The sequence below is a fragment of the Ailuropoda melanoleuca genome, chromosome 14 (assembly GCF_002007445.2).
Source record: "Ailuropoda melanoleuca isolate Jingjing chromosome 14, ASM200744v2, whole genome shotgun sequence".
Classification (NCBI taxonomy): Eukaryota; Metazoa; Chordata; class Mammalia; order Carnivora; family Ursidae; genus Ailuropoda; species Ailuropoda melanoleuca.
Window position 1 is genome coordinate 6,895,281 of NC_048231.1, and position 21,427 is coordinate 6,916,707.

General features: G+C 44.9%; 1 long non-coding RNA gene across 2 annotated transcripts; it reads left to right on the forward strand.

Moving 5' to 3' along the window:
* The first annotated feature begins 1,174 nt into the window (after window positions 1-1,174).
* LOC109488705 lies at window positions 1,175-20,470 on the forward strand. 2 transcript variants are annotated; one of them, XR_002141613.2, is made up of 6 exons: window positions 1,175-1,606; window positions 2,217-2,425; window positions 4,849-6,632; window positions 6,902-7,572; window positions 7,836-7,891; window positions 19,888-20,470. It is a non-coding gene; the product is annotated as an uncharacterized LOC109488705 (long non-coding RNA). The 2 variants fall into 2 exon arrangements; XR_004620435.1 differs by having other exon boundaries at window positions 4,849-7,572.
* The last annotated feature ends 957 nt before the right edge of the window (window positions 20,471-21,427 follow it).

Below are 21,427 nucleotides of genomic sequence, written 5' to 3' on the forward strand. Positions count from 1 at the left end.
AAGATTTTATTTATTTATTTGACAGAGAGAGAGAGAGCCCAAACAAGGAGAGCAGCAGGCAGAGGGAGAGGGAGAAGCAGGCTCCCTTTTGAGCAGGGAGCCCAATGTGGGACTCGATCCCAGGACCCTGGGATCATGACCTGAGCCAAAGGCAGACGCTTAACTGACTGAGCCACCCAGGTGCCCCTCCATTTGAAATTTTTAGAGATAGCATCTCTGGAGTCTGCTCTGAGATCAGTAGGAGATTATTTTCAAGGTTTGGACCCCTTCCACTGGAAGCCTCCAAAACTACCCATTGGACAGACTCTTCTCCTTGCCAAAATGCCAGAAATGAGCTCTTGCTAATACGTATCGAGAGTCCTAAATAACTTTCTTCTCCACTATGACTCTTTTTTATTTTTTTAAATGAAGATCACTTTTTTAAAAAGTTGACCTTATTTTAAGACGTGGTTTAGCCATCTCAAAGAGGTAAAATTACAGACGATTTCTTTCTTTTTACTTATTTGTACTTTCCTAATTTTTCTACTGTAAGAAAGAATTACTTAAGTAATTTATCCTAAGGAAATAACCACTTACTCTGACAAAGATGTCAGCATTATTTATGGAGAACACTACAACTGAAATATTCACCAATAGGGAACTACTCATCTGAAGCATGATTCACCTATACAATGACATGTGATAGATCCACGGAGTGACATTTACAAAGAATATTTAGTATCCTGGGTAACACTCACAATAGAATGTTAAATTTAAAAAATAGTATATGTAATGACACACTCAGCTGAATGGCTACAATTAAAAAGACTGGCCATACCAAGTGTTCATGAGTGTGTGGGAGCTGGAGCAGTCATACACAAGTGTGGAACTGTAACAGTAGCAATAGTTTGAAAAATACTTTGACTTTTTAAAATGTATACATTTAATATATAAATTGAAAATTTTTTTAAAAATCCACAAATTCTGGGGCACCTGGGTGGCTCAGTCCATTAAGCATCTGCATTTGGCTCAGGTCTTGATCCCAGAGTCCAGGGATCAAGCCCAGGGGCAGGTTTCCTGCTCAGTGGGGAGTCTGCTTCTCCCTCTCCCCCTGTTCCTCTCCCCACCCCTCAACTCATGCTGTCTCTCACACACGTGCTCTCTCTTTCAAATAAATAAAATCTTCAAAAAAAAATAAATTTAAACATTTTAAATTTATACCTACCTTATGATCCAGTAACTTTACTCCTAGATATGTACTTAAGAGACATGAAGACATATGACCACAGGAAGACCTGTACATGGAAGGTCCATTCATAGTAGCCCCAAACTGGAAACAATCCAAATGTCTATCAGCAGGTGCAGGGGTAAACTGTGGTATATCCGTAGGATGGAATATTACTGGGCAATCAAGAGGAGTGAACTGCTTACACCTGCAACAATGTGGACGGACCTCCAAAACACCAGGCTGAGGGAAGGAAGGCAACATGAAAAAATATATAGGTGTGATTTCATTTATATGAACACTAGAAGAACCAGTCTAATCTATGGTGACAGCTGATTGGTGGTCTCCTGGAGCTGGGGATTGAGAGCACTGACTGAGAAAGGACACGGAGAACTTTTTGGGGTAAGGGAAATATTTTTTTAAAAGATTTTATTTATTTGACACAGAGAGAGAGTACAAGCAGGAGTGGCAGTAGGAGAGGGAGAAGCAGGCTCCCCACTGAGCAAGGAGCCAACTCAGGGCTCGATCCCAGGACCTGGGGATCATGACCTGAGCCAAAGATAGAGGCTTAGCTGACTGAGCCATCAAGTGCCCCAGTAATAGAAATATTTTGTATCTTGATTATGGTAGTGGTTCTAGGAGTGCATGAAGAAATATTCTTTGTCAGTGTTTACAATATGACTAAACAAAAGCTATTATATCTCTGTGTGTGTATACCAGATATAACACCATAGGATCTCAATTTTAAAGATAAAAAGGGGGGCAGAGAAAGAACACTGGAAGCATATTTATAGAAAGATAGTGGCGGCTAACTAATTTGTGCAGTTATAAGAGATTAAAAGATTATTTTAATAATTTTCTGGGTTTTTCCTAGATTTTGTCCTATGAACAAATATTAATATAAATGTTAGCAAATACGACCTAAAAATAAATATTGAAATTATTATTTAAAACCAATTGTTTAATTTTTTTGGATCCTTAAAGATATTCAATCAATTATATCTCTGTACAGCTGAGGGGAAAAGTTCAAAGACCTTTGGTGACACGTGTGTGTAGAGAACTGGAAAACGGACAGCAGCCGTGTTGTTCTTCAGTTCACGAGCTATCTCACCGAATCCGTGAACCGCGTGCCGGCCATAGCACGGGAGAAAGTAACTCTATAACGCTGAGGGGCACATCTCCGTAGGGCTGCCTCCTGAACACTTAGAGGGTTTAGGTGAGGTAAGCAGATTTTGCACAAATGTCCTACTGAGATCACTGAGCACTCACTACGGGCAAGGCTTTATTCCACAATCTTCAGGGAGGTGGAGCTAATGAGACTTCTGGATTGGTCCTTTGGAGACCCTGACTTCAAAGGGGCTCTGTGGATGGTCCTCAGCCCAGGGCCTGTGCCACACAGTCACATGGACATAAGGGGACAGGACCCTGGAGTGTTACTCCATGGGATGCAAACCCTGGGAAGGACTCCTTGTTGGAGGGACACTCCCAAAGCTGTCATCCCTAATGGCCATTTCCCTCTTGTGAGCCCATTTCCCCTCCAAGATTGTAGGAACCACAGCTCCATCCTCTTGGGTACCTCCCACTCCCTTAGCTCCTACATGTGAACGGACCCAATGATGACTTTTACCAGATTAGATCATTTTTATTTAGTTGATTTGGTGGGGTGAAGGGAAAGGAGCCATGTCCCCTAAGAGAGGGTGCTAATGCCAGGGCTGAGGGAGAGCACGGGGACCATGACCCTAAACTTCTCAAAGGGTCAGAAATCCCTGAATGCTTCTGTGCAGTTCTTGGGAAAGAGGATGAAGTTGGTCAAGCTGTTGCTGGCCCAGGTCACTCTTCTTGCCTTTGGTGCCTCCTCATCCCGGGCATCTGTGTTCTCCCAGATGGGTTCCGCCACCAGCCGGTGCTCCGTGCCTTAGCTTCTGTTCGCAAAGAGCTAGCCGTCCTGGCTGAAACCTGGCCTGTCTTGCTCAAACGATCTTCACAGTGGCTCACTCTGTGTTTCTAGACCACTCCCTTTGGCCTTACTCTAACGTTACGACACTGAGAAACTAAAGCTGAGAAAACTTGGCATCGCGGTGACTTGTAGACTTGCCACCCACCACAGGAAGTGGATGTGGCACTAGGAAAGCAGGCTGGCCCTGCCCACAACACGTAATTACTGGGTTTCATATTTGCATGGTCCCAGCCACTGCCAGGTCTCTTGTACTCGTAGGAGCCAGGACATAATCCCCCATCCTTTCTTCCAAAACAAACCCAATGAGCCTTTATTCTCTGCTGATTTCCTTTGATGAGGTTTTCCAGGGCCCGGTGCATGACTCTGTTCCCTCACCTTGGCCTCTAATTACTGCCCACACTCGCTTCCATCTGTTGTGGTTTCTGAGCTGGGAATGGAAGTGTACTTGGATGTTTTATCATTGCTTTGGAACACAGGCCTAGAAAAGCACAGTGTTCCCTGTAATTTCCACTCCTTTGGATTTCTATTCAGCCTTGGTTTTTGCTGAAACAGCACATGAGGCAAAGAATAGACAAGGTATGGGCACCTTCCCAAAGTGCCAGCAACCTCCCTGTCTTATCAAGAGGGAAATCAAATGATAGAGCAAGTTTCCATCTTTAATCTGCCATCAGTCAGCAAGGAGGTATGCACCGACACACCGTCAGGAAGCCAGAGGGCAAAGGAGGTTCCCAGAGGTACAGGCATGCCCTCCGCCCCCAAGGAGTTTGCCATGGAGACTGTGCATCAAGCCCGCCCTCCCGGCAGACCCAGGTGGCCGAAATGAGAGGGTCCAGTTCTCAACCCAGGAGAACACACAGCGGCAAGACGTGATTGGATGTGTTGCCCATAGAACAACAGCTCTACACACTCAGAGCCACTGAAGGTCACTGTGGACTGGAGGGTTCCGGGAAGGTGACTTAGAAGAGGCTATTTAAACTGAATCTTAGGGGTGCCTGGGTGGCTCTGTCATTTAAATGTCTGCCTTTTGCTAAGGTCATGTCCTGGGATCAAGCCCCACACCGCCTCCCTGCTCAGCGGGGAGCCTCCTCCCTCTCCCTCTGCTACTCCCCTTGCTTGTGCTTTCTCTGTGTCAAATAAATAAATAAAATCTTTTTTAAAAAATTAAAAAAAAATAAATCCAATCTTAAAAATCAAGGAAGAGTGATTTCAGTGGAAAGGGAGGGAAGAAAACAGAGGTGCCCCCCACTGCATTAGACGATGAACCCAGCACCTCCAGGCACCTGTGCTGTGACCCCTCCTTCACTTTGACCTCCTTCCAGACTTTCTCCTTCAGCTGGTTTAACAGAGTAACAGAGTCCTCTGAGGCCGCAGGCCCACCCCTAAATCAGGAAATGATCTGGACCCTTGAAGATGAAGAAGCCTCTAAATTCCAGCATCCCCAAGCCCGCCCACCCGAGTAACCCAGTACATGCCTATATAGTCACTGAAGTAAAAATAGCTAATCACAGAAGCTGCAGGGGTGTGTGGAAGAGGGTTTTAGACGAAGGGAGACAGCACTGGGTGCTCAGGTCAGGTGGAAGGTGAGATGGTGCGGGAGACCCAGAAAGGGCTGCTGAAGAAGGCTGAAGGTCAGTGCCATGACTGTCACACTGTGTACTGAGGTCAAACAGCTCTGTTTGTCTCCTAGGGCGGAGAGAGGGGCAACTGGAAGGAAAGAATCAGTGTTGATCTGACTCACCCTTCGGGCTCTGCGTTGAGCCTTCATGGTCTAACAAGATTTCCTTTGAGGTAAGAGAATATACCTTGCTTCCCTTCCACAGCTACAAGGGATTTCAAGGTCAGAAACCTGTGCACGGAAAGAAAATACCAGGAAAGACATGTGTGGTGAGCTCTGTGACCTTGGGTCGCTAGTCAGTCTCAGAGCGTCTGAGGTATGTCCCTGACAGTGACCTCCGGTTAGACCTCGGGTCCCGAGCCAGCTCCCGCCTCAGCACCTGGCTTCCCCAGCCTGCACTCTTGGCAGCACTTTCTCTCCTTGATCCCAGTGCTAACAGCAACCCAGGCAAGACAGCCCCATCCTGGACCTGCCCAGGCCCTTCCCGGGGGTCAGCACCAGGGAAGAGGGGGAGAGGAGGAAGCCGCAGCAGCTGGGCCGGTGGGACGGGTGAACCCAGCGGAGGACGGGAGGAGGTCAGGAGGGTTCCGGGCCTGAGACGGGGGCCCTGGGGCTGTTAGCCGGCCTGGGAGCTGGCAGCGTGTTGGTTTGCGTGTGGGAGTGATTTTTTTGTTGATTTCCATGTGTGTACGCATCAGGGCTGGGACTCTGAGAGGGCATGTCTCTACTGTTCACCGCAGTGTGCCTAGCGAGAGGCATCATCGGGGCACTGCCAGAAGGGGGGGCCCACAAAGCATCTGTCCTCGGAGAGAGAACATGCGCGCCCGAGGCGGGAGGTTCTGCTGTTTTTTTTTACTGCTGTATCTTCTGCGCTTGCCTGCCGTATAATAGACACGAAACAAATACTTGCTTGTTGAATGAATTAAGGATTTAAAAATCACAATCAAGGCTGGAAGCCTTTTTTTTGAAGGTTGTCATCTGGGGAGCTCTGGGGCAGAAATTTTGCAGAGCCTGAATTCAAGATCTATCCATCTGTTTATTGAACACCTACTGTATGCCCGGCACAGGGATAGATGTCTGAGGTAGAGAAATGAATCAGGCATGATCTCTGTCTTCAGAAGGATCCCAGGAAATTTGAAACAAATTAATGGGGGGAAAAACGCTGCTGGAATTAGGTGGAACCAGAGAGGAAGTCGGCAGAAATGGATTGAAGCATGGGTGGTTGTATTAGAAGTTCCTCTCAGCCTAAATTTCCTGACCTGTAATGGGGGATTAATAACCGCTTCGGTTTACTGTAGGGGTTCTTGCGAGAATTCGATGAGCTATCGCGTGAAGCTGGCGCGGCGCAGGGCGTGGCACGCAGGAGCAGGGGCTCACCAACGGCTTCTCAGAGGAGCGACCCAAGCGGGGTCTTTGGGGATGACGGCATGTTGGCCAGGTGGTCTCAGAAGAGGGTGGGGTAGGTGGCCTGATGGTAAGGATGGGACACAGCCCGTCTAGCCCAGCAGATGACGAGGCCTCAGGAAGCCATGGAGGGGGTGTTTAAAGTAGGAATTGCCCTGACCTCCTCCCCCCCTACCCCTCAACACACAGCAACCGGAAGGCTCTGCTCTTTTCCAAGGAATTTCTGTGGTGTCATCTATGCATTTAGGGCCTTCTAAGGCATGATCGCTAGGATGTGCTTCAGCTACACCCCCACGCACACAGAAGATACCCACACAGTTCAGTTGTGGGTGACCCCTTGTGAATTGTCAGTCTGCGTGAAGGAGGTACCCCCTAATGCGCCTCGGTGTCAGGCTCTGTTCTAAGCATTCTACCTCTACTGACTCTTTAAACCTTCACAACAAGCCAGTGAGGTAGGTGCTATGATTTGCCTCATTTTTTTAATTGAGAAAACAGGGACACAGAGGGGTTAAGTCATTTGCCTGAGGCCACACAGCTGGGAACATGTGGAGGTTGGCTTCAAACCCGGGCAGTCTGGTTGGAGCTCTTAGCCACCACTTGACGTTACAAACTGAAGAAGGGGTAGAGAATCACAATCTTTACTGTTTATGTAGGTGTAAAAACTTCTTAAGTTTGCTTTGTCAGGAGTATTAGAGACCTATATACCGCTAACCCTTTTCAGTTCTAGGGTCCTGGAGACTGAAAAATCTGAAGACTGTCTAGACACTCTTCCCAGAGAAACACATGGTTGCAAAAGTAATTTTGGGGGGTTTGTGGGTCTCCTGAAGCCCTTACAGGCCTGTGAACTTGGGGCTCACGGGTCCAAGATTTCCTATTTGGCCTGGAGACGAGGGTAGGGCCGGAGGGTTGCTGCAGAGATCAAGCAGGAGGCGGACTCAGACGTCCACAGCAGCCCTTAGCCACCCAGCTTAGTGCTCCGGAGGTGAAAGGAATCATTTCAAACTCTGAATCATCTGGAGCTGTTTCTTTACATATTTCTGCAAGAAAAGAAGCCTTTATTTGGAATGATTTGCCAACATATTATAAATCAAGAGACATACAACACAGACTTAAAGGAGCTACAGAAACTTACAAAGCCTAGGAGCTATAAAAATAAACTATTTCCAGTGTTCCCATAGCAAGACATGTAAACTCAACTCCAGGGAAAAGAACAAATGAAATCAGCTCAATTTCCAAGAGCTTACAAATCTAGCTAATATAATGCACAGCTATTTTCTTCTTTAAAAATTGAATCAAGGAAATGAACAAGATTAAGAAGTAAAAAAAAAATCAGAACCGGCAATGAGAAGCAGCAGCTGTGACTCTCCCCGCCTGGAGTCCCAGACCCTAAAGGTAACTAATTTACCCATTTGTTCTTACTGCTTCTCGGAGCTACACCTTCTCTCTAAAAACCTACACTTGACTTCTGTTGTTCTGATGTGATAGCAAGGATTTAGATTATTGTCCCCGCCTCTGCGACACCTACCTCCAATGTATTTATAGGTAAACTATTTCCCCTCTGTTGCCTTGGTTAACATTGCATCTTTGAAAAAGACAGACTTAAACCTCTTCTCTTGCTCAATCAATTTTTGACAATCTGTTTTCCTGCTTTACAGATGAGGAAATGGGAGGCTTAGAAAGATCATTGCTTGCCCAAGGCCACACACAGTCGGTAAGTGGATCTGGTGACAAGCCCCGTTCAGCCCCCAAGCCCGGCTGGGACTTCTGTGGTCCCAGAAACCCTGTGCCTGGCACCTATCACAGAAGTGGGATCACCTGCTATTTTTATACCTGTTACTCTGTCTTCCCAAGGATTCCGCTCTGCTAGCTAGTAAAAATACCGTGCTGGCCAGTGGAGGGGGGAGTGTTTACAGAGTGGATTGCAGGGTACTGTGGCTCGGTCCTGGAGGTCAGGGGCCTCTCTGTGCTCCCTCATTCTCTTGCTGCAGGGAAGCAGGGTGAGAAGTGGGGTATTTTACAGCTGTAGGGATGGTTAGGTAGAAGGCAGCTCAGAGTTTCCCTGTTCAGCACTGTGCATATTCAAGAGTGGCAGAAGAGAGCAGAGGTGTTGTGGTGACTAGCTACTTGGTGTCCATCCCAAGTCTGGCAACACGTGCGTGGGCGGTCTCACTGAGGATCTCCCCGCTCTGTGGAGCTGTGGAACCCCTGGATTTGTTTTCATTGCTCCTTGATGGTTTAAATCCCAAATCAGACCAGAGCACACCTGATAATAGCTGTTTCTCAAGCTGTTTTCAGTTCATCTACTATTTTATCAGAACAAAGAGGCCCATGTCAGCATCTCCCCAAGAGGATGCTGGTAAAAACCTAACAACTGGCTCTCTTGCGAGGGGGCGGTGGTGCTGATATGAAGCATTTGCTGGTTTGCATGCTGTAAATCCTCCCACCATAGTCAAGTTCAAGCTCCCAGCATGACTTCACTGAACAAGGATTTGGCAAGACATGCCCAGCAGCAGCTCATGATAAAGCGTTTCCACCATACAGAGGTGGTAGATATGAACCACCTCAAAAGCACAGAGAATAGTGAACTAGAGTGACATAATTAGGAAATGACGATTTTTGAGTGCAGGTGTACGTTGGAGAGACACTGAAATAAAGTGCGTATCGCAAGATAGTGAGTCAAAGGAATTTTTTGGTTTTCCAGTGCATGTAGAAGCTGTGTTTACACTATGCTGTAGTCTATTAAGTGTACAACACCATTGTGTGTTTTAAAAAAAACCCCAAGGTACATACCTTCATTTAAAAAAGACTTTACTGCTAAAAAATGCTAATCCTCATCTGAGCTTCCGTGAGTCCTACTGATCACAGGTCACCATAACCAAGATCATAATAATGAAAAACCTCGAAATATGGCAAGAATTACTAAACGGTGACACAGAGGCATGACATGAGCAAATGCTGCTAGAAATATGTTGCTGATAGACTTGCTCAATGCAGGCTTTACCACCAACCTGCAACTTGTAAAAAGCATAATGTACTTGCAAAGCTCAATCAAATGAGGCATGCCTGTATTTATTACTTTTTGGAAAAAATGTACAATTCAGTTCAATGTAAGTTTTTGTAACTTAATTTTTAATAATGACTGTATTTAACAACTGGCTCCTAAAATTCCTGAAAATTCAACAGCCAGCTCTGGTGAGTTTGCACCAACACTTCCGGCAAGCCCCTGCTCCCAGGCGACTTGGGAAGCTGCTGGCTGGGCCAAACCAAGGAGCAAGGAGGTTGGGATCTAGTATAAGACTGCACTATTGTATAAGTGACCAGCCCAGAAACCATAAAATATCCAGGAGGTTGGGCTCTGGTGGCACTGAGACAGAGGAACAGGGGAGGCCAAAATGTCTGTGAGACTGAGTGGAGCTGGGCTGCAATCTTCCTCGGTACGCTCAGATGTGCAGAAAAAGGCAACGTTCTTTGTGACCATTCTTACCTTCCTCTATGGCCTCTGTTTCCTTTGGGGGGCAGAGAGTTCCATTTGTTTATGAGAGGGAATTCAAGAGGCCCCATTTTCTTTTAATTTAGAATAATCTCTCCAGGGTCTCTCAGCCCCTCTTTTTTTCTTTTCTTTTCTTTTCTTTTCTTTTCTTTTCTTTTCTTTTCTTTTCTTTTCTTTTCTTTTCTTTTCTTTTCCTTTCCTTTCCTTTCCTTTCCTTTCCTTTCCTTTCCTTTCCTTTCCTTTCCTTTTCTTTCCTTTCCTTTCCTTTCTTTTTCTTTTCTTTAAGATTTTATTTATTTATTCAACAGAGATAGAGACAGCCAGCGAGAGAGGGAACACAAGCAGGGGGAGTGGGAGAGAAAGAAGCAGGCTCCCAGTGGAGGAGCCTGATGTGGGGCTCGATCCCATAATGCCGGGATCATGCCCTGAGCCGAAGGCAGACGCTTAACCGCTGTGCCACCCAGGCGCCCCTCTTTCTTTCTTTTTTTTTTTAAAGATTTATTTATTATTTGAGAGAGAACAAGTGGGAGGGGCAGAAGGAGAGGGAGAGAGAGTTCTAAGCCGATTCTGCGGGCTGAGCACAGAGCCTAATGTAGGCATCGGTCTCACAACCCAGAGATCATGACCTGAGCTGAAACCAAGAGTCAGATGCTCAACCGACTGAGCCACCCAGGCGCCCCTCTCAGCCCCTCTTGAACGCAGATCTAGTCTTCCCGATTTCTCCCCATGTACCTTGCACCTTTAGCAAAGATGGTGTATTAATTTGCTAGCACTGCTCTTACAAAGTACCACAGCCTGGGTGGCTGAAACAACAGAAATCGATTGTCTCACAGTTCTGGAGGCTGGAAGTCCAAGGTCAAGGTGCCCGTAGGGTTAGTTCTATCTCCCACTTTCCCATTTCGTATAAGGATACAAGTCATGGACTAGGGGCTCATCCTATCCAGTATGACCTCATCTTAACTAATTACATCTGCAACAATCCAATTTCCAATTAAGGCCACATTCTGAGGTACTAGGGGTGTGATACTGTGATTTATAGTAAGAAGTATATATTTGGCCTTTGTCCTGTTTCTGGCACAGAGCTCCTAAAACTCTGGGAATTTCCCAAGTGATGAGAGCAATAAAGGTGTCCTCTGTTGTGTTAATGAGGTTAAGTTTTGGACCACACCTAAGGATGGGGCTGGTTGCCTATGGAGCCAACCATGTGATTAGAGGGCTGGAATTTACAGTCCCCCCCCCATCTCTGGTGAGCGGAGAGGGGCTGGAGGTTGAGTCAGTTGCTAATGGCCAATGACTTAATCCATGGTGCCTATGTAATGAAGCCTCCATAAAACCCCAAAAGGATGGGGTTCAGAGAGCTTTCAGGCTGGGGAGACTCAAAGATAGTAGCGTGCTCAGAAGGGGCACGGAAGGTCCATGCTCTTTGCTCATATGTAACCCTATGCAAGTTTTCCATAAATAAACTGTTTCCCTGAGTTCTGTGAGCTGCTCTAGCAAATCAACTGAATCCAAAGAGGGGGTCACTGGACCATCCAGTCAGAACACAGGTGATGCCCTGAGCCTGCAATTGGCATTTGAAGTATAGGAGGGAAGGCAGTGTTGAAGGACTGAGGCCTTACACCGTGGAACCTGACGCTACCTCTGGGTAGATAGTGTCAGAATTGAGTTCAAATGTAGGCTGCCCAGCTGGTGTTGAATTGTTTAGTGTGTGTGAGAAACCCCTCTCCCCACATTGGGTGAAGAAATATTAATTGTAATTTTGTTCCTGTTTATTTTTAATTTTGCTTCACTGGAAAGGAAGGATAATGCTCAGTTTTAAATGTTAAAAGTGTACAAGTTGCTTTGTTGCAATAAAACTAAATGTGTATACACACACACACACACACACACACACAGAGAGAAATCTTATTAAAGGGTTAGGAATTCAACAGATGAATTTGGCGGAGGACCCAATTTAAGCCATAACAAATGGTATTTGGCCGCCAGAGCATCTGAGTGGGAATGGATACGCAGGCTTCCTCCTGAGGGTGGGGGCAGGTCGGGGACTGTTCCTCCACGTTCTTCTTGGTCTTCACTGTAGAGCAGCTGGTTTGATCTGGTTTTTGAATCCTCAGTGCCTGCCCAGTGCTCACTCAGGTAAAGCTGGTCTCACCTGGCTCTCTTGGCTCCTTCATCAATAGTCCTTCTGGTCATTTGGTTCTTAGATTTGGTGGCCTCTCATTATCCCTCAACTTTCTGTAATCTACTGGTTCAAAGCACCTACTCAGGCCCCTTGGGAGAATGGGTCCTTTGGCTGCTGTTGCACTCCCACTGGAGAGTTCAGGGCTCTGTGAGACCCCCTTGCAGCCCACCTGTCTCTTCACCATCTTCAGCCTGGGTGGCCCATGTTGGATGTGGGCCTTCCCTCCTAAGGTGCCCACTGCTCTGGGACTCTCCTGGGCTGACCCAACAGAGTTTCAAGCCCAAATGGGGACTGGGACTTGTCCCCCGCCTCTAATACACATACTATTTGCCTCTCCTCCTCTTCTCTCCTCTCTTTCCCACACTAGAGGTATGATCTACTTTTGCCCTAGGTGAGTAGATATTTAAGTTAGCTCTCCCTATGGCTTGTAGTAAAAGTCAACATATAGAACTCTAAGCAATAATTTTTTTGGGTATGTACATATTTGATATATATGTATGTCATATATATGTTTAGAATTTTATATATTTAATACTGTACTAATGTATTATGTGCTTTATAAAACATATAACCCCAAATAGGCATTTTTAAAGAATAAGATAAAAATGAAAATAGAAGTGCTAATAGTTTTTTCTTGCACCCAGTGTGTTGTCTTGGCACACCCCACTTCAGAGGCCGCTGTTCACTACTGTTGTCTTGCAAGGGATTAAAAAAAAAAAAAAAAAAAAAAGAATTTGGCAGCCAGAGCTGAGCAATGACCTGGTTGTTCTCTTTGGCATCTCCCTTTCCCTGAAGCATGGAAACCTGTTGATTAAATGGGTGGAGAACCACAGAGCACCATGATTTAATCGGAAAGAGAACACACCAGTTTAATATATATTCAGAGGTATCATCCCCATTACATAGGAACCATGCCATGGGCTGGCCCTGATCACCAAGGCCAGAGAGCAAAACAGGCTGCCTCGGTGGGGCATACAACATGCCCTTTGTCATCACGTGAAGATGGATGGGTTAATGCTTGTTGTGCCTGCCCTCTCTGGAGCTACAGGATAGCTACGGTGTCCACCAGCACGAGGAGTATGTGGGCACCCAAACCTGAGTGTGTGTTTGTCATGGGGGCGGGAGCCAGCAGGACGTGGGTGTGGAGCAAGGTGAGGAATGCTAAGTTCTATGTGCTGGGAATTTAGAAGGACAGAATCGGAATCAGGGCTTAGCTGTGGTGACCGTGTGTCCCAGAGGCTAACCAGACCTCTCCTTTTTGAATAGTGTATTGCATTGTATAGAAGTCGCCAAGAATGAATACCAGTCCTGATCTAGCTAGAGAAATAGAAAATCCTTCTCACTATAGCATCTGAGAACCCAGGAGGTCGGGGGAATGTTTACAGATTTCCCTTGCTATCTGAAAGTAGGCTGTTCTTTGAAACATTTTGTAAGCAGAAATGGCCCAGAGTGAGGAAGGAATAACCATGGATTTATATGGCAAAAGTTCTGAGCGTTCCCAGACCCAAAAAATCACCTCTCCTAGGCTTTTCTGATACCTTAGGACCCATCTTGCTAACGGATGCACAGATTAAATCGCAAGAAAGCCCAGATCCTCACACAGATACAGTTCAAAGCTTTGGTGGTCTGATGCCGAGATGCTGAGCATGATGGGGCCTCTTGCTGCAAACAAATGCGAACATTATTTTTGCTTTTTGTAGTAAAAGCAAAAATGGTCTTCAGATTCCTTTCAGTTAGCGAAAACAGGTACTAACGTCAGTCTTGTTATCCAAGTGAGGTAGCAGAACACGGAGTTTCAAAAGCAGGGAACACCTGTATGAGAATTCTGTTCTTTCCATCTTAATAAAGCCCTGCCACAAATATTATGGGGGACCTTTGGAGATTTCCAGTAGCTGGTCACATCCCCATGATTTGTGATGTTGGTTTACTCTGGCATACCTGCACTGTGGTCAAGGAGAAAGGACCCGGAGTTCTGGAATCTGGGCTTGCATTCTGGTTTGAATCCTGGCTAGTGCTTATAAGTTTGGGAATCTTGGGCACGTGAACTTTGTGAAGCCTCAATTTCCTGTTGGTAAAATGGTCTAATACTAAACAAAATGATGTCTACAAAGTGTCTGTTGCACCACACGGCACACAGTGGGCATTTAACGATCCTGATAAAAGTTAGCTGCTAATAGGTAAAAGCTAGACTTATTAAAGTCCCCCCCCCAAATTTCCTAGCATCTCCTGCCTACCTCAGGCCTGTCCCTCCAACCAAAACTCTGAGATGTTAAAAGTGGCCCATTTTAAAAACAAAATTTCTAGAAATGTTTAGCTTTCCTTTCTTTCTTTCTTTTTTTAATATGCATATTTTTAATTTTAAGTGCAAGCGAACCCTCAGCGTGGGGCTCGAACTCATGACCCCAAGATCAAGAGTCGCAAGCCCTACCAACGGAGCCAGCCAGGCGCCCCACCCAGTGGGTAGCTTTCTAATTAACTTTTATATTAATACAGTTTGTACATGTAAAAATGTTTTACATTATCATTAGGAAAATCACTGGAGAGTTTCTTTCTTTCTTTTTTTTTAACTAATTAATTTCTTTGAGAGAGAAAGACAGAGACAGAGGATGAGCAGGGGGAAGGAGGCAGAGGGAGAAGCAGACTCCCCGGTGAGCGCTGACCCCCCCCCACACACACACACGCACCTTGTTTACATTTTCAGTAGGAAGCTCTGGAAAACCTGACCATTCTCAAAATCAAAAGAAGTATATTTTCAATACTACAACTTCAGGCTGTGTGACAGATGGTAGAAGGAAATATTTAGATGAAGGCTGTGGAGGGGAGAGGAGATGCTTCCCACTGTTGAACGTGCAGGAGCTGCCGGCTGGGCATGCGGCGCAAACCCTGCAAAACCCCCGGCAGCCCTGGAATGTCTTCCTCACCCAAACAGCCACCACCGTTGGTTACTCCTTCGGGCCCCAGCGTTGTCCTCAGACCGGCTTCGTCATAGCATCCCCTTGGAAGCATGCACGGTCCTCCCGGGACATGGATGCGGGGCTGCCTCACCGGTTTCGCGGAGCAGGTCATTACGGAAGTGGGGCGGCACACTGGTGACGGGATGGTTGGACAGGGGGGTGACGCTGAGGATTGGAAATAATTGGAAACAGCCCCACGGGTGATTCTGGAAAGACGGATCCCTGGGGAGCATCATAGTGAGGGCCTTGGGCAGCCAAAGACAGCTGGTGACGTGAGAAAGGAAGGCAGGTTCTCTTACTTCTACCGTTTTCACAAAAGCCTACCCTGCTTATTTTTACTATAATGTTTCAGACATAAACTGTAAAAAAAAAAAAATCAATTGGAAAAAAAAATCAATTAAAAAAAAAAAAAAAGAAAGCTTGACGCAGCTAGGTGGAATGGTCTTTCTGCTCCCACAAATTTGTCTTACAGTCTCTTCCCAGGCTCTCAGCGCAGACCCTGGTGGGCTCCACCAGTGTGGAAAACACTGCCACCTGCTGGGCCTTTTGAGAATGTCAGCCGACCCTGTCCATCAAAACTAGTCCCAAACTTCCCCAGGGCCCTGGGTGTCAACCCCTGCTCCACAATCCTGGTTCTCCAGAAAAACAAAATATAACAAACATGCCCACTGGGACTTGTGACCAGAATGTGCCCAGGAGAGCTACAGTTGACACAGTGGAGGAGAAAGTCTACAAGGATTTTGGGGGGGGGGGACCTTGGAGGCCACTTTCTCTTTGGCACTACTATCACCCTGCTTCTGGCCTTTGGATTTTAATTTAAGCCACTGATTGAGGTTCAGATGTGATTTAACAGCACATGGGGAGAAACACCTTAGAAATTTATTGAAGCAAAACAGAACAAAAAGTGGAAAGGCTGTCTAAGGGAAAAGCAGAGGGGCTGGGGTGGGTGTGGAGCCGGGCCTGTGAGAGCTGCTGAGAGCTTCTGTTAGGAAACCCTTAGCCAAACATCTGCTAAGGAGTGCATAAGAGAAGAGCAGAGGGGGGGAAGACAGAGGGACGGGGAGAGAAAGAGGGAATAAAGTTCCTTGGAGCTGGGAAATGACCTCATGAACTGTCCTTCCTTCCACAAATGCTTTCTCTGTGCTAGACATGGGGTGAAAGGGGAGGCAGAGGCAGGTGCCACTCCTCTGGAAGGGAAACTCAGGGCCAGTGACTGCTCCTTGGAGGTTCAAAGCCTTGCAGGATTGAACCTGAGCCCAGACCTTGATAGGCCTCATCCAACATCCTCCTGGCGTATGTGACAATGGGCAGCAGCCCATTCATATTCAAGTTTCTCCTTTGTTCACAGCAGTGAGTCTATACAAACATGGAGTGGAACCAGGCACGTGTTCCCAGCTGCTGTTCAGGGGGAGACATCGTGTTTTGGAGCATCCCAGCTTCGAATCCTTTAACCTAAACATTGTCAGATGTGCACTCGAGAACAAATGAAATTATGTTCTGTGTAAAACATAAAACAAGAGCATATCTGATCACCACAAACACAGTTAACTGTGTCTTATATTCATTGTGGACAGACTAAAGACCCCCCTCAGATTCAACCAATCAGGACTCCTCTATGCCCAGCGCCAGCCCTCAGAGTTTAGTGACTGAATCGTGGGCTTAGCCACTGCCATTTTATAAGCAAATTAGATTAATTGAGAAAGCAAATCATTTGTGTCTGGTAACAGCAATTAAACAAAACATGAGATTACAGCATTATGAGAGTGAAAATATTGAATCAGGTCCTTCAAAGATAAAGTGACTTGCTGATGTGTGACTTTAGCCTTGGGTAGTTATAATAAAAATGAGGGGTGGGGTGGGTCGTATTGTCTGCAAGTTCATTAGGAGATATGTGGTTTATTTCTGTGCCAATCAAAAACCATAGAAACAGGGGTGCCTGGGTGGCTTTATTGGTTGAGTGTTTGCCGTTGGCTCAGATCATGATCCCAGATCCCTGGGGTCAAGTCCCGTGTCGGCTCCCCGCTGAGTGGGGACCTTGCTTCTCCCTCTCCCTCTGCTTTTCCCTCTCCCTCTGCCTCTCCCCTTTGCTTGTTCTCTCTTTCAAATAAATAAATAAATGAATAAATAAAATCTTTAAAAAAAATAAAACCATAGAAACATAAGCATAGTTTGGATGATCTTTATGTCCACTGTAGAACAGGATTCCACCATGCAATTTCAAGGTGATATTTTGCATGTGTTTTATGATCACTTTGGGGCCATGTGATTATCCAAAGTAACAGAGTGTAACTATCGATGCAGTCTTTTTTTCCAACTAGAGCATTCTGAATGACTCCTCAAGTTATATTAAACACTATCTTAAGATGGAGAACTTTAGAGTTCCTTGCAGCATACTGAAGTGACAGGGTAAGTCCATGAATGTTAAAATCTCAATGTAGTGTATGGAAGAATCCGCTGTGTTCCCTAAAACTTCTTTACTTTTCATCCCGAGCACTCCCTTGGTTTTCAGTGTGGCCATATGACTGAGTTCTGACCAATAAACTGTAAGTGAGAGAGGCCAAAATAGATAAGAAATGGGTCAATATCGCTGAATAGAGAGCCAGTATACAAAAGTCAGTTGTATTTCTTTACACTAGCAACAAACAATTTGAAAGTGAAATTTCAAAAAAGCAGTTCCATTATCAATAATACCAAAAAAAAATCACTTGAGAAGAAATGTAACAAAAGATGTGCAAGACCTGTGTACAGAAAACTACAAAGCATTACCAAAAGAAATTAAAGAAGGGAGAAAAAAAGAGTTATATACCATGTTCATGGATTGAAAAAATTTTGTGCTGCTGTTAAGTCTCCCCAATGTATCTGTAGATCCAATTCAATCCCAAGCAAAATCCCCACAGACTTAAATGTGTGCGTGTAAAAACTAACAAGCAAATTCTGAAATGCCAAGTGCCACAACAGCAAAGACAATCTTGGGTAAGAACAAAGTTAGAGGACGCAAATTACTGAATTTTAAGCTACCCTAATCAAAACTATGCAGTATCAGTGGAAGGATAGAAAATTGACCAAAAGAATAAAATAGAGTCCCCAAATTGACCCCCACATATATAACCACCTGATTTGCAACAAAGTTACATTGCCATACAGCAGGGAAAGGATGGTCTTTTCGGTAAATGCTGCTGATTCAAGGGATATTCAAATGGGAAAACATTGACTCCTACATCATACCAAACAAGAAAGCAAATTACGACTAAACTATGAACCTAAATGTGAAAGGTAAAACAGAAAAGCTTCCAAAAGATAACAAAGGGAACATAGAAGAATGTGTCATGACCTTGGGATAGGCAAAGATTTCTTTAACTGGACACAAAAAGTACTACCCCTGAAAGAAAAGATCGATACTCCATATCTCATTAAGATTGAAAAGTTCTGTTTATTAAAAAAACAAACACAAGGAAGCAAAACTGCAAGCCACAGAGTGTGAGAAGATAATTGCAATTCATAAAGTGACAAAAAATTCATATCCTGAATAAGAAAAAGACAGACTACACAAAAGAAAAGTAGGCCAAAGACTTAAATGGAAAATTTGCGAAAGAGAAGACTGAAGTGGCCAATGAGCCTTTTAAAAGGTGCTCAGATTACATTAGTCATTAGAAAAATGCACATTAAAACCACAGTGAGAAAAATCAACTAACCAATCAATCCATGAGGAGATACCACTGCACTCACACCAGAATGGCTAAATGAGAAAGATGATAATACCAAATGTTTGCAGGGACATGGAACCACTGGACGTCTCATGCAATGCTGGCAGACATGTACCTTTGCATAACCACTTTGGAAAAGTATTTGGCAACATCCACTGAAGTTTTATGTATGCCTGTTCTCTGACCCATCATTTCTACCTCTAGGTGCATACCCTACAGAAACGTATAGATATGTGCACCTAAAGATACATTCACAACAGCTTTGTTGATAATAGTCCCAAACTGAAAACAGTGCAAATGCCCATCAGCAGTAAAGTGGATAAATTGTGGTGTAATCACGTAATAGAGTATTACACAGCAACAAAAGAGAATGAACTATTGTTCCAAGGCACAATATGGAGGAATCTCACAGACACACTATTGTACAGTTGAAGTGGGTGTACCTTGCCTATGCTCTCTTTCCTTATCTGCCAACTAAATAACAAGGACTCCAAGGATCTCAAAGAGGGTGGAGCTGCAAAATAGAGCTTAGGGAACCCCGATTGATCATGTGAATGCTTAGCTGGCCAGGAATATGCACTTTGTATAACGTTTTGTGGTAAGTCACTGAGAATTTGGGGTGAATCTGTTTCAGCAGCCAGCATTACTTATTCTCAGTGGGACATAGTGCAATTTGGAATTAAATGGTAACAGGTGATACCACCAGCATGTGCTGGAGAAGCTCATAGGATAGAGAGGTCACCAGGACCTGGGGTTGTCAGGAAGGACCTCTTCCCCTTTACAAATGGAGGGCGGGGATTGGCTAAGTCAGGGGAGAAATCCTTCCAGGTAGGGGCAGAGGCTTGGGGGCTGATGCTGATGGAGGGTGGGCGGAGAGCATCCCGATCCTGCAGGTGGAAGCCGGTTAGAGGCAGCTTTTGCAGGTGCCCGTGTCATCCACTGAAGGATCTTGGAAGAGAAGGGTCAATGGCTAGTCTTTCCTCGGATCTGCGGCCCACAGTTTGAAATGACATATTTAGACTACACGTTCAGGGCAGTTCCCAGTGAGATGTACGTAATGCCTTTCCTCTGACAACATGCTCCATTGTCTTCTGTTTCATAATCATCTACTTTTTTTTTTAAGATTTTATTTATTTGACAGAGATAGAGACAGCCAGCGAGAGAGGGAACACAAGCAGAGGGAGTGGGAGAGGAAGAAGCAGGCTCATAGTGGAGGAGCCTGATGTGGGGCTCGATCCCAGAACGCCAGGATCACGCCCTGAGCCGAAGGCAGACGCTTAACCGCTGTGCCACCCAGGCGCCCCCATAATCATCTACTTTTAAGAGAAGCTATGGAGCCTGATGAATAGCTTAACATTTCTTTCTTTGAACTCCCAGATGTTCCAGCCCGATTCCAACTTCCAGTCAGCGTTCCCAGCCCTTCACCAGAGCTGTCCGTAATGTTCTAATACTCCCTGGGACATTCCTATTTCCTGCTGAGAAATAAGAAAACAACAATGCTTCCCAAAGGCTGGTAAGCCTCAGCCTTGAGGCCTGGAATCTCCATTTTAGGAAAAGTGTTTCCAAGGGTGTCAAGCTCGGAAAGGAAATGGGCCTGTGAGCCTCCTGGGAAAGAATATGAGAACCCACCATCAGGATTTCGCTGCATTCCTCAGCAGCACGGGGCTGCCTAGGAAGTTCATTTTGATAAAAAATATATATCAAAATGAAAGTGTGTGTGTGAGTGGGTGTGTGAAACAGATCTGAGAAACGGACAGGCAAAAGTAAAGGAACTGAGTATAAGGAGAGAAGTCAAAGGCAAATAGTTTTCTTTGCAAAAAGCCCTCTTCAGTGCATTTGATTTTTTTTTTATTATGGAAATATTCAAACATACACAAAAATAAAGAAATAGTGTAATGAACCACTATGTTCCTGTCATTCGACTTCGAAAATATGAACTTTGTCAGTTTTTTTCACCTTTTTGCTCTTCTCCTTTTTTTTTTTTTTTTTTTTTTTTTGCACTGCAGCTGGAATCGGCAAACTATGACCCCATGGGCCAAATCCGACTTGTCTCCTGTTTTGAAAATAAAGTTTTATTGGAACACAGCCTTACCTATTCATGTGTACAATATCTATGCCTGTTTTCCCATCACAGTAAGGCTGAGTAGTTGTGACTGACGTCATGTGGCCTAGGAAGCCTAAAATATTACTATCTAGACTTTTACGGAAAAAATTTGCCAATCCCCACACTTGAGTCTTTTAAAGCAAATACTAGACATCATATCATTTCATCTGTAAATGCTTCAATATGAATGTCTAAAAATAAGAGCTTTATTAAAGCCATATTAATAATAGAATTATTGTATCTAAAAAAAACCCTAATAACTCAATTGCATCTAATACCTGATTTATGTTTAAAATACCTTCATTATCTTGAAATTGTGTTTTTACAATTGGCTTTTTCAAATCATGATCTAAATAAGGTTCACACATTGTACTTGGTTAATATGTCTCCTAAGTATCTCTTAATTCATTTTCATTTCTCCCTTACCACCCCTCACCCCACCTTCTTTTAATGACATTTATTTGTTGAAGAAACCAGGTCATTTGTCCTATGGAATCCACACATTCTGGATGTGACTGGTGGCACCCTTGCTGTATCATTGAATAGGATCACAGTGCATTTCTGTGTCTGTGTCTGGGCTATGCGAGGTGACGCGGGGAACTTCCCATTACCTTTGCACAGGTGGTATGCAGAGAGTTGTGGAATGAGAAATCAGTGTAATTGGGTCTGGTTCTACCCCTCTGGGATGTAGAGGAGAGGGTCAATTATAGTTACATTTAAGGCTCTTGTAACATAGGCCAGACCCAAGAAGAAATCAAATGTTCCTTAGTTCAGCTGTGTTGGAGCTTAGGTTACAAAAGTGGTAAGAATAAA